The sequence below is a fragment of the Corapipo altera genome, unplaced genomic scaffold (genome assembly GCF_003945725.1).
Source record: "Corapipo altera isolate COAL_440 unplaced genomic scaffold, ASM394572v1 0, whole genome shotgun sequence".
Lineage (NCBI taxonomy): Eukaryota > Metazoa > Chordata > Aves > Passeriformes > Pipridae > Corapipo > Corapipo altera.
Window position 1 is genome coordinate 37,623,103 of NW_020884872.1, and position 15,019 is coordinate 37,638,121.

Consider the following 15,019-nt stretch of genomic DNA (forward strand, 5'->3'; position numbering starts at 1 on the left):
TTTGATAAGTTGAAATGACATCTGGCCTTGGTGGAACATTGAGGGTAAAATCAATGAAAATTTATACCACCAAAGAAGTCTGGATTAAAAAAAAAAAAAAAAAAAAACAAACCTTAAAGATAATTAATATCACTTTTACACAGTGCATCAGTAATGTTGAAGCTTAATGTGAAATAAACACTTGAGTCAAGTTAATCTGATGCTAAAATGATTGGGTAATTTATTACATCTTAAGAAGGACATTGCCACCAGAACAGGAAATAAAGGTTTTAAAACTTGGGTAATTATTTTCAATCAGAGCTGCTTTCAAGGTCAAATGTTTAATACTAGCCATTATTTTCTCTCTGCTAACTTTGGCAGGCATTTCACATGTCTCATCCATAAATAATTAAAGAAGTAACTGCTACATCAGCTTAACCTTTGGAGAAAAACTTGAGTGTTCAAGGTAAAGATTTTATTCAGGTTTTAGTTTCCCCAAAAGACAGTAATATACAGTTTATCTGGCCTAACAAATGCTGCCTACTGCTTTCTAATTCAACAATATAAACATTTCCTAATAAGCTTTTTCTGTGATTTATTTTTCCATTTGGACCACATTCAGCTATTTCAGCAAGTGGAGACAAATAACAAACATGAAAGCTCTCTGTAAAAGCAATCTACTAATACAAAAAAAAAATTGAAGTTAAGTTGATGGCAGGCAAGGATGAAGTAATATTTGATGTGGTTTTTATTCTACTAATATTACAGCTATTTGAAATAAAGCAATAGTTGTGAAGAAAGTGGAGGTACTAGTTTTGTTTTCAATTTACTAGGTCTAGATCTAGTAATGCCTTTATGTCTATGTAGTCATATACTTATATCAGATTATACCCCACAAGCTGGAATGTTAGAGCAAAGACGATAAAAAATAAGTGAGGGAAACAAATGGGTTATAATATGCCTTGCTGTTAAATTCTGAAATGAACATTACTTTCTGAGCATCAGCATCTTGCACTAGTGTTGATGTCTTCTGTATTAATCATATTTGTTTTTTTCAGATCACAAATTAGATGAAAGTTCTATACAACTAAGTATATTCAATCCAATTCAGTAATTGTTGAAACACATGCTTAGCATTTTCTTTGAAGGAAAATAAGAGAAAAGAGTATTATATGACATGTTTGTTCTAACAGTAATCAAACTATTAAAATTTTCTGTCTTTTTTTTTTTTTTATGAGTCTACTTCTATTCAAATAAATGTACTTTTTGGGGGTACAAGTAACTTGGGGATTTAGCCAAGGAATCAGTATTTTACAAGTGCTTAAGTATAAGTTAATATTGATTTTTACATGTCACGATTTCAACACTAAGGAGTTATAAATTGAAAGGAAGCATCGAGAATAGTAAGACAAGTCACCCATAAATCAGAAGAAGAAATAAAGCATGGTATTTAGATAAATACATATAAAGTTTTAAGTGTTGGAGGGAAGTAGGATTCTCTTTATCATCAGTGAAAATTTCTGGCATTTAAACTCAAAAGGACAAAATCTGTGAAAAAAAGCTACATACCTTTAAAAAGTGCTTTTCAAAACTGCACAGTAGTATTTTTACTGAGGTCCTGCCTGAGTCAGCAAAACAAGTAAGCAACTGCCTAATTTAAGCTCATGTACTCCTTATTGAAATGTAAGAAAATTTAAGCTAAATCCCTTTCTCAGAAACACAGTCAACATTCTACTTATTCTATTTGCTTTTGATTATTCTAAAATTGTGCAGATTTTTTTACTATGTCATTACAGGCACAAAAATGGACAACTAGTCAAAGTCTCTGTATTTACTTGAATTCTACATTATTCCTCAATGTTTCTTAAGATCAGCATTTCTCGCTGAACAGCGATTAATGCATTTATGTGAGATTTGACTACACATAAAGCAACTGTATCACTGCCTACAACAACAAAAAAGAAGAGTGGAGAGGGTGTGTCTAATAAAAAATTCCAACCTCCACAAACTTCTTACTTAATTGCCTTCTGCTAAAGGAAAGCAAAAAAAGTTGTTAAAATCTTTCTCTTGGCTCTGGTCACAAAAGAACAATTTCACACTTACAGACATTCCGATAGACGTAATAGTTTCCCTACTGCACCATAGTAGTCAGTTATTATTAACTGTTAAACCAATTACTGAGGATTGATTTTTTAAAAATTAACTTGTACATAGTACTCGAAAAGTAAATGCCCACAGGTTCACATTACAGCAACCATTGAGGAATATATGATGGCATACCACTGCTTAGACTTACAGAAAGAACATCACATTAACATGGTTTCTGATGAATAATTCTGTAGAATGCATTACAATTCCAGTCTTCAGGATAGAGTCAAACACAGAACCTTATTTTCACATCTTTCCTCTCTGGGACACGATAAATTAGAAAGCAGCTTGCTTTGCCCCAGGGGAAAAAAATCATGATTGGAGTTTTCCATATGTCACTCCTTACAAATGTTTTCTAAATTTTAAAAGAAGCGCTCAAATAAAACTGAAAGGTGTATTTTGAAAACAACATCTACAAGGATGTGGGCTCCCTGGAGAAACTGACCCCACATGGAAGACTTGCAGTTTTTATCCAAATCCCTTAGATTTGCTCTGTCACCTGAATGCATGTAAAACTTCCACTTTTCAAAACTGGCACAATACAAAGGAAAAATATACTAAAACACTAAATAGAATAATAGTTTACCTTGCTGTTGGGGAATTGATAGTCATAGATGAGTTATGTCTTTGCTATTTTTTGACAGCATCAGCAGTCAAATACTAAAAAAACAAATTAGCCAATATGAACAGACCTTATCTATGCAGAAGATCCTGGATTTTGATGATAAAATGTCATGTCTCAGTATACCGAAAAGGCAAAGAAAAAGGTTTTATCATCAGCTCTAGAGCATACCTGTTCATTCTTCAGGCAAATTCAGTGCCTTGAAAATTAAGATCCCCAGAGGCTCTATTGTGATATATTTACAATGATCCATCAAAATAGAAGCTACCTGCTTCAACTTGTAAATAAAACAGTGCAAAGCCTTTTCTATTTTTTCAGCTCTTCTGGTAAACCACAAGCTGCACAGCTGTAGACAGCTGGATGCCAGGGAGCACAGAATTCCATGTCCACATGAGAAACCTACATCTTTATGTACTCGGATAGGTGATTCTCTTGGCCATGAATCTAGTTAATAATTTCAGTCGATTGATAGAGTGAGCTTGAATAGGAAGAGTGAACTCAGTGTTTTAACTTCTGAGTTAACATTAACTTCTAGAAAAATTTATCTGCGAACAAATAAACCCTATTTACAGGCCTGTCGTGAGTCCCACTCTTCAACGGCGCCTTTCCAATTCCTCAGAAGGCAAATCATTTTGTCAGTGCCTTCCAATTTCAAGCTTCTTTATTTTGTCTAATCCCAGATGTCATATCTTTCCAGTGCCATGGAAGAGCAGAATATTTTTACATCATATTTTAGCAGATGGAATCCATTCCAGCCAAATTTATCACTGCCAGATGGCTGACCCTTATTTACTGATGAAAAGTTGCACACAGAGATAAACTTTAGTCAGTTAAAACATCCAAATTTTCTGCATGAAAATGGCTGGGTAGCTCTTCCCTCATCATATTCACCAGCACCAACGGATCATCACTCTCTAGCAATAAATCAATGGACCTTCACGTGAGATTGTAACATCTTATGAACTGAATCACAAGAATAGTCAGTAAAGGATTTAGGCCTTTGATATTGCAATTCATAAGGAATATGTGAAATTATCCTTCAATGGTATTAATCCTGTATTTGAAATTAACCCATTTTTCAGCGTTTGCAGCATAAAAGCCCTATGTACAACAGGGCAGGTGTGCAACAGAGGGTCAAAGGGTTAGTAGGTAATATAGATACAAGTAATATATTACACACATTATTTTTTGACTATTTTATTAGTTGGAGAATAAGTTCTGAAACTAGAAAGCTTACCAGGAATGGAAATTTCAGAATCTGGGTAAAGATGAAAACCATCAACATCTTACCAAAGGATTAAAAAAAGAAAAAGAAAAAAACCTAATCTTGTCTACTGAATTTATAGGCTTTAATTTCATACTAGAGCCATTCTACACTATATTCTGTATTTTAACAGTTTAGTAGTCGCGTTCTGCTTTTGAAAATGGTGTTGAATGGTACATAGAAAGAGATTCAGAGTAGAAAGAAAAAATGCAACGGAGGACAGACTCCAGGAAAGAAGTAACCCTAAGTTGATGATTCGTAGATCTGAGTTAGATAGCAAACATTAACAAGAAATGTAAGTGATTCTGCAAACTATTTGTAAACACTGTGCTGTGTAAAGCAATGTTGCTTTACACTTTCCTGAAATATTACTGACTGGAAAATAGCAAACCAATGAAAAAAGTTGTCACACCGATGCAAGCCTTATTAGTCTCTCCATGTTTTGTCTGTAATAGAGTAGAATCTTCTTATAAAATTATTTTCCTGTCTGTGGACTACCATATACATCCTACCTCTCATCTTTCTTATTTCACATAAAGACATTTCTTAGAATCTCATACAGTAGCTAATGTAATTTTTTAAAAGCCCTGTTCCTCTCCCCAGCTAATGAGAGCAAATGCACACAGCATAACTACCTGTTTGCTGTAATTTTTCATGAATGCATTTTAAATGGCAACATAAATTTATCCTCCAGAATAAAACTGTAATACAGTGTTTCAATTCCCAGTTTTTTAAATTTATCTGTATATTAAAAAAAATTAAAATCTATAGGGGCCCCAAATCTTCATGCTTTCACAGTAAAACAGTAACTAACTAGATGCCTGGAAAATAAGAAACTCCCTCTGCAATCATATTTAATGGTACTCCACTTCTTTTCTTACGCTTTTTTCTGGAACATCTGGCACTGGACAATCTGGCAAACTTTGAACTAAATATTACACAAAAAGAACAGTAAGTGAAACATAGTAAAGTTTATAAGACCTTATTTGTTTCTAGCATCTTTATTATTTAGTCACTAGTTTAAAAGTAAATAATCTCTCACTTTGTTTTCTTTAGCTACATTTTAGCCATTCTTTCTTCTGTAAGATGCCAGATGTGAGGAATCTACAGTAAAGGCAGCCATAAACTCCATATAAAGGCATGTTTTAGGCAATATATGACAGAAGAAGGTTGCTAATTATGGAAAATGTACTTTCTTTTTTTGCATCTCCCCTACACAGGTGAAATTCCAAGAGTATATGAGGGAACAGCTTAACCTATCCACTCCTCTCTGTTTCCCATGTTCCTTTCTCTGGTGTCTCTGCTTCTAATTCCTTCGAGTATCATGAAGATAAAATTTTACATCAGATTATGGGCACACAAGCTTTCAATTTAGGACACGTACAGGCAAAAGGTTAAGGTGATACTTTCAGATCTTTTTTTAAAGATGTATATGCAGTTAAAGATATAGACCACACTAGAATTACAGATATTTCCTCTTACTGTACACATCCCCATGCCAAATGCATGAAATGTACATGCATGTACTTTCATATAGAAAAATATCTCTCAAAGCAGCCCAGGAGGGAAGTTAGCACTATTTCACTGCAGTCTTAATTCAAGTTTTCTTTTCCTTTGCTTCTCCCCTGTTTATCTTCAAAGAGGTAACAAGCTTTGAACCTCATACAATGAACAGACTTCCATGATACAATGTGCAGGAAGAATGCTATCATAGAAGCTTTTTACTGTTACATCATCAGTGGGCATTTCCTATATCAGGCAGCTGTATCTATGCTATAGCTGTATCTGTATCTGCTTAGATAGAAATTTTTCAAGTGAAATAATAAAGAAATATAGAATCGTAGCATTCAGCTATATGAAAGACAATGCTTTAATTATCAAAAAGACATATTTGAAACCTTTGTTTAAAATTAAAATGAATGTCTAGGACAGGATTAGACTATAAAATAAACTATTTTCATTTCATTTTTAAGCAGAGCTACACAGAGCTAAGACATTCAATATTATTCAAAATGGAATGAAATGCAATATTCTCTTTTACTTGCTGTCTATGAAGAACCAAATTTTAAAATTCAAGTAATAACAATTACTCTTTTTTTATTAATGGTACCTGTAACTGTACGAAGAAATTCTACACCCAACTGTAGCTTAAATAAATTTAGACTTTCAATAAGGAAATTACTTCTACACATAGCAAATAATAGCAGCTTGTTCAAACATGAGCCTTAGGATAACTTATTTATTGAAAAAGTAGTTTAAGCCTGAATTACAATTTGATTGCTTATTTTATCAGATAGCTTTCTACTACGACACTTCAATGCCCTGTGGAATACATTTTCACAGTAAAAGATTGCTAGATTAACCTATGTTTAACACTCACACCTTTCAAAATGCAGATTTATCAAAATAAATGTTGCAATAGAATCCATTTACAAACTTTAGTAAACAAGTCATTCTGGATGGAGGAAAAGTACATGCAAAATCACAATGCTAAATTATAGTCTGCAAGGCTACCGATTATCAAATAAGATTCTGAAAATTGTAAATTGACTTCACCCATTATGTTTACATTACAATAGTAAAGTGTGTACCAAAGCTATATACAGTAGCACAGACTTGTGAAAATTTCTTCAGGCAAGCAGATATACACATTTTTCTTTAGTACTTAACAAACACTTTTCCATAGGTTCTTTTCTCCTTCCTTTTGAGAAACCTCAGTTTGCAAAATGTATCCTTCTAGCATAAAATACTTTCTTTAGCAAGTAGAAGGAGTTCTACAGTTCTTCTTTCTTGCTTTAAACTACTCTTGGGCTACATCTTTATTAAAAAGAGCATCACAGTATCAACTGATCTGCAGAGCAAAATATTAGTTCTGAGAATCAGTCACATTTTGTATGTTTTGGGGGCCTTTATTCCAAGCTCTTCTCTGGACCCATTAACTGACAACCACTCACATTTGGAGTACATTAAGGAGAGATCCTAGAGACTATCTTTTTATTTCATTTCATACAGAAAATAGTCATACAGAACTTTTTTAACATGTGAAATACAGCACAGATTGTGGGAATGACTGGGAAATCCACTTCAGAAGCAGACTAATCCGATCCAAACTAAAATATGCAGATATATGCTATAGCCACTTTGTCCTCATTCCTGAAATAATCATCTTTCAGGTTTATCAGAGACACTTGTGATTTAAGATTCTGACTGCATTTGATCTTTCTCCTTCTGAGTTACCTATTTCAGTGTACTTTCTGCTCCAGTTCCCCCACCTAAAAATGCTAGATTAACTCCCTATTTCATTGATATTCATCTCACTAGAGTATAAAATGGTCCCAACATCCTTCCTCCATTCCATGCTATGTTCATCATAGTCCACTCCAATTTAGGTGATGACCTCCCTGCTTTCTTAAGACAAGGTCCTTTTCTCAAGGGGCATTAAGCATTCTCTACTTCTGCAAACAACACTATTCTGAATGGCTATTCAAGATCTGAAATCGAGAGCAGTGTAGCAGCTTGGCTACATATATTTCATATATTACATATATTTCCATATATGAAGTTCTTCAGGAAAAAAATATAAACTACACCATTTCTAACAAATTATTGGAGTTGTTCAATTTAATGAAAATGTCATGTTTGCTATAGAGTGCTACAGACCTCTTAAGAATGCATACAGAAGAGATAATTCACTACTGAAGTCTAAGCAATTTTGAATTTCTACAGTTAACTACTATATTCCTGTTGAATATTATAGGTTAAATCCTTATCATGAAATTCCACTGTGGCCTTGCGTTCTAGGCAATCAAGTATAATGCCTAACACGTGTAACTTTTGTGTTTATTGGCTTGAGAGAAACAGAACTGCTTATAGATGTCTTTGTAATACCTTCTATGTTTTTCCTCCCAAAGGGAGGAAAACATTACTAAATTACAAAATTACTAAATTAGTGTTGAAAAAAGTACGTAACATGCATAAATTTTCTAGTCATCCACCATCTTCTGTTTCCCAATCTTCTTCTGAGCTGGTCAGACTTGCCCAGTCATTGCCAGTCACAGGCTTTTGCTAGTGGCTGCTGAGTTGCCTCTGCTTTTGCATCCTTATCCAGTGAGGTATTGTGCTTTCAAGGCATGCTCAAATTTTTTAACATTAAATCTTCAGTACACATGGAAACAATCCTGTTGTGTGTGTTAGAGACCCTGCAGCATCTTTAAAGGATAGCAATGCAAAACTGTAAACTCCTTCCTCCTTAACAGAGGCAGCACTGCACTATCTGTATTGATATGATATGTATCACTATTCTGAACATCTACTCAGATTTATTAACCTAGTATCAAAGTAGTTAAAAGTTACAACCATATCTGTCAACATTACAAAAACATAATGTGAATGATTTTGTCACATAATTTCTTCAAAGGAGAAATACAAAGAGGCAAGAATAAGGATATTTCCTTCAAGAGTGTAAACACATTCCCAAAAGTAACATGTGCTAGGGAAAAATATAAAATTTAAAAAAAACCCAAGACCATGTACAAAAATAAATACTTCAGCACATTTTAGATAATGTATGTGATAAAGCTGCTTTCCTAGGCAGACAAAGTGTGAAATTCTTGTCGAGGTTTTTAGTCTAAATAATTTCCGTGGGTCACCATTCAGCATGTAGCCTGGAGCATATCTTTAACTGAACTGCTTACCACATTCAATTACACAGAAAACATTTCCTCTTGTCCAGCATTTTCCCCTGATTAAGCAAAAGATAAAGAGGATTAGATGCCTTTTCTTGGATCAGTTTTGTGGTTGTTCAACCTCTTTGCAGCTTGTGAACATTTTATAATGTTTTTCAAACATTTCTTCCTTCATTATTCCACCTCTGATCACCTTTGTGTCTCACTCTGTCCCTCCCCCTTTTTTTACCCCTTTAAAGAGTGACAAAGCTTTGAAAGCACCTGAAGGCATTCTGGATGGTGTGTCTCATATTTTCTTCTGCTTGAGGGCAAAAGATTAAATAACCATCCAAGTGACAATTCCCTTTCTGTAAAAAAATAGAACAACAAAACCACCAACATATTTTAAAAGAATTCTCCTGAGAATATGCTATTTTTGCATATTCCTGACTTCTTCCCACGTAGTTTCTGTTTACCAGTTCATGTATGTATACTTGTAAGAACTCATTTTCATAATGGGGTGCTAGGGCACTAGCAATTTAAGAGAAAAAGTAGCACCACTTTTTCTTACAGAGGACACAACAATTTTATTGACTACAAAGAGACTTCCTCATTAGGAATACCAAATGTACAGAAGAGGTGCAAATTTCTCTGGACTGTGCTCCTGGAGACTGAAGAAATGGGACCCAGCTCCAGCCCATCAGTCTTACAGCTGTGAGAGCACAATCTCATAGCCTGAATAACATTCTCTTTTCCTGGACGCAAGGGCAGAGTTAACACTTGTGTACACAGACACACACTGAATGACCCCGACTTCTGGTTGAAACAGACACTCAGAGACATAATTTCAGCAAAATAAGTAGACACAGGCTACAGACGTAACCGCAGATATACTATGCATACACTAGAAGCCTACTTGAATGCATACAACTGTTATCCTTTCTTCCTTTAGACACGTAGCCTTCACCATGCATGTATAGTGTGTGTCTTGGGCAACTAGAACCTCCAATGGTCCAGTCTGTGCTCTTCTGTGGACATCTGATCTAAATTACAAAATGTTTGGATCAAGCTCAGACCTCTGACAAAACAGTTTCACCTTGCCAGTGTTTATGTGTGGTTCATACTCATAATTCTATCTATTTTAGGCATTTCCATCACCCAGATTTTCTGGAGGTCTTGAAGGTATTCAAATGAAAGGTGTTGTGCCACGCAGTACTTCACACAGTGAAAGAACTATACAAATAAAAATTAAAAATATACTCTTATTTTGTTTGGCCATGCTGTTGTCTATCTGAATTGGGTTTACTTAGGAGAGCTAATTGCTTTTATGCGTGGGAGCACATACATACGTATTTATAAAATTAAGTAATTAAAACAGTCTTCTCTCTCTTCGTCCTTTCTACCAACATACTACCTGTGTTCTCCCATGTGATCAGAGGTACAAATGAAAATGTTTCTCTGTGTGTCAATTCTCTGCTATTATACCTGAATTATAATGCTGTTGTGACCTTGTGCCTTGTCTCTACTGTACTAGGAGAAATATGTTGTGGGCAAGTCTCAGAATAAAGTCTAGAATCTTCCTGGAGATACTTTCTTATTGTCACGTTGATGGGAATACTGTCTGCAAGAAGAGCTGAGGTCCCCACAAACTTTTGGTGATCTCCCCAGGCCTGTGCCAGAATCCAGTTACACTCAGACACTCTGACATTTCATTCTAAGTCAAAACAAAAATTAAAAGTTGTAAAATTCTCATAAAAAGAGGGTTCAGGACTAATTCCAGGATCATGAGCTGGGAGGACTGCCCAGCAGTCAGGGAGAACCCACAAATCCCAGCTGTGCACTGTCTACCAACTGTGCTGGTTGAGCAGGGCAGAAGCAGGACTGCTGCTTTCCAAGAAAGTTGCAGTCTCCCAGTAAAATGGTTTTAGTGATGATTCTGCACTTTTGAACCATGAAAGGGTCTTGACTTAGCCTCAAACAAAAATCTTCTCCTTGATGAGACTATACATAGGTTCAACAATTGTATCTGTATGCTGTGAATCGGCTCTTGACCACAGTGAGAAGAAACCTGCAGCAACTGTTTCCCAGCACAAATACTCCATTATTTTCAAAGTTTTCAAACCTTGTCTCTCTGTATCTCAAGTGACAGAGTGTAGTCCACATTGGGTAGTTTCCATGTGTATTCCTATTGGTACACAGACAGTTCAGACAATCCTGATGCACACTTTAGCCCCAGGAAATTTGGTTTCTGAAGTGAGGTTCACATCCATATGATTGTGTCAAAGTCTAATTTCTGTTTGAATAATTTATTTTAGCAGCCTCTTAAATGCCTGTGTTAGAGTTAGGGATCAAGAGGGCTTGGTGAATCTGTTGTTAAATATTTTTTTTTTTATCATCTGTCTACCTATAGCTGATTCTGACTGTAAACAGTGAGATAGGAAACCACTCTACTCTCTTACTTGCACATTGTGAGAAGGTATCGCTACCAGTCATCAAATATATGAAAAAAGTAGCTTTTGCAAATAAGGCTTTTGGTCACACGAGTAGAACCCTTTCTGTTACTTGGCTGTACAGGAATAGCCAATCTTTAGCTTACTTCCTTTATCTTCATTTCCACAAATAGCAGCCATTAAGCAAAAACTGAATTCAATCACCTTGTCTCCAATGGGAGATAAAGTTGAAACCATCTGCTAGTTCTTAAAAGCAATGAGGCAAATTTTATTACAGAGTGATTTGGTTACTCATGCCCTTGTTTCAGCTGACACATTGAAGCCTTTCTCTTCTAAGAAGTTTTGCCTAAGATCCAAAGTGAGATTTGAATACCCAATGTGCGGTTTATAAAGATCAGAAAAAAAAGGTGAATCTACCAGAAGTTGCTGTTCAAAAGTGGTATACTAGTCTTTTGAGTCAGGATTAAAATGAATGTTAGTCTCCACAAGAGTCTTCCAGTTTATTTGTTTTCTTTAGGTCTTCTTCTGTTCTTGTTCCATCTTATTTGAATATAAATAGTATTGAAAATTAAAAATTAACATGAAAATTGTACATTATCTTTTGGGTTCATTTTTATTATAAAAACCACAGTACAGACAATATTGTGTATAACAGTATTTAAACATCTTCACTGTATACACCATAGTTAATTATATTTTAAATTAATCCACATATTAACGCTACTTCAAACACCCAGATATTGATACTGGCAACAGTAGGAATATCCTTGTTAACTCTGCATTTTCAAATAGTCCAAAGAAGTCTGGACTTCCTTATTCCAACATTAAATATATGGGCAAAACCATGTGCTCTCTCAAATCTCATAACAGTCTTCATATTTCTTTGCAAATCACACCCCAAATGGCTGGGTAAACTTGGACTTTTAGGGTAGCTATACAACACCTATGTATAGTGTATATACCATGATAAATACACCTTATGCTCTGATAAACTATACAATACTTTCATTACTCTTACGAAGATCAAATAATGAAAGTTCATCAAATTCGAATCATGCAAAAAAATCGCATTATCATTTCAATCGTCCTTCTGTAGCAGGCTAGAGAGATTGGAGCTGAAGTGGTATAGCTACTTGAATGTCAAAAGGTCTGCAATTCTTTCTTATCATTAATGGGAAAAAACTCAAATTATTCTTCATAGACCTATTGCTCAAGACTGCAAGTTATTAAGCAGTTTGCCAGTTGCTGGATACATGGGCTAGGAGAGACTGGGAGGTTACAATTACATGAGCTATACTAAAAATAAAGGTTTGGGCATACAGTCCTTGAGCAAGAATTAAGCACACCTGAGAGAATTGGAAGCCTGAACATACTGCAAGGACATGAAAGCTGCAATCTTTTTTGGTTAAAAACCTCTGATATCAACTGAACAGTGAGTGTACTGCTGGTGCTTAAACAGCTTCTGCTTATAACAAGATACTTCTTTCTCTCTTCTAGGATTTTCAGTGGTATATAAGGTTAAGCCTAAGATCAAACATGTCATTTGTTTCACCTACTGTATATTCCCTGTCAATCTCATGGGAAAATAAAGAATGCTTTTGTAATAAACTCACTGAACACAACAGCTGTTCACTCTCTTTTCTGAGTGACATGGTCGTGTTAGATCATGATCAGTTTTATTTTTCACAGTGACGCTACTGTGGTAGGAAGCATTACTGTCTATTTGGAAATTCTATCCCAGTGGTACCAGTAAAGAAATAGATTTCTAAGTCATATCTGCTACCTCTATTGCAGTGCTATGACATTCAGATTTATGGGAACTGTCTGGATTTCTACAACAGTAATTAGCTGGAAGTCTTATGGGGGGGTCTCCTTCTGATTTCTTTTCAAGACATACATGATATAAGTAATTACTGGGTTTGGTCAACTGCTCTTGAGAGAGATTTCTGAGTCTGAATCATTTAAATTTTACACCATACTATTTATTTTTTCTCCCTCTTCACCAGTTCAGAAGTTAAAAATAATAAAAATCTACTGAGAAAAAAAATAAAAAAATGTGTTGAACTCAAGCAGCTTCAGAAGTGATTGTGTAGTAATGGAACACTTCAATCATTTTTTTGGACCAAGTTAATATAAGGGAAATGCAGATGTATTTATTTGACTGAGTCAATTCTTACTGGGATTTTAAATAGAATAAAAATATCTATACAATTAAAAAAAAAAAAAAACAAACTGCAGTTTTATTTACCAGAAAAGAATCTCTTGGGTAAAGGTTTAAGTGATTTGGGGGGGTGAGCTTAAAGAATTTAAAAAAAAAAGAAGAGTCAGGCCCAAAATAAGTGTCTCTGCATCTCCGGTAATAAAAAATAAAATGCCTTCTGTTCTATAGAAGAAAATACAGATCCATTACACTGTTGGCAAAATGCTGAATATCTATAAAATATGGGAGGTAGAATACACTTGTAATGTAAATATGGATTAGCAGGAGTCCCACATTTTGTATTTTTATTGAGCAACTTTATATTTCCAATCAAAGCATGTTGCTTGCAGCAGTCTTAATCTAGGAAAAAAAAAATTTAAAAATTACTTTTTCACTCAAGAAGACACTAACAACTTTGTTTTGTTTTCCTTTTTTTAATTTTTTTTTATTTTATCAGGAGAATGGAGATAAATTAGGAGACGCACATGTAATGCTGGGTGAAAAAAAGAGATTAAAATAGTTTTAGTCACTCAAAACAATGCAGTCAGAGGAACTTAATTTTATACAGAGCAAGAATTCAACACATGTGACCTCTAAGAATACATAAACAGGTGAATATATACTTTAAGATTCTAGGTTAACACATTTTAGATGACAAATTAATCACTCTACGCCAGGGGATGAATTAGGAGTTTAATAATCTCTTAGAAATTTCTGACTACATTGTGCATGTAGGGCACAAAGATGCCAATAATGTCTATGGAGCCAGAATTCTCTTCAGGTTTCAAGTTTAAATAAACCATTCAAGACAATCATCTGTAGGAAAATAAGGTTTGAGTTGTTACAGAGCATTACATTATTGTACCTGGCTGATGTTGCAGCAATATCAAATATCTTTCAAGAACTGCTTGTCTGGAATAGTTTTTCCTCCGTCACTAATGGAGAAAAAAAAATCAAAGCTGAGCTAAAATACTTCATTGACTTCTACAATCTTTCATTCTCATTGACAAATATTTGTCTTACATCATGTGCTGCTATTAAAGGTTATGGATCATCTGTAAAGATGTGGACTGTAGCAAGAGACTAATGTTTCCCATTCTGCTTTTGTGATATAATTTCTGTACATGAATGGATTCTAACTTCATATTTTTTGACACCTAAGGATCTCTAAAATATTATGAGTTGATTTTAACCAGTGTTTCCTCTACGTGTTTTTAATGATTTCAGACATTTCTTACCATGCATGTTACAAGTATTTTTGTTTTTGAAAGGGAATTTTGAGATGACAAATAAAGAGCAAATACTTCTAAGAAAAGTTGTGTTAAAGGATAGTGTTCACATTATACGCCTAACTATTTTAACAAAACAATACATTTCCACATTCCTTCCCTGCTTCTGAAGTTTGTGTACTTATGCCATTTTTTCAATACCATATTTTCAATCCCATTAATTCCTCAGTGCACACAGAGTGGAGATTTAAACTTCATTTAATACATCTATTAACCTACTAAATTCCATTGTCGCCCATATTTTGTTTTACAGCTACTTCAGGCGATGTTAAGAAAGATAAAAGCAGAAATGGAACAAGCCCGGCTTCCGGTTGGAGACCACACATGGACCCTCTGTCTGTGCCTATGCTACTTTACCTGCCAAAAGTTAAAGAAAACCAACGGAAGCTCCCAACCCTACAGG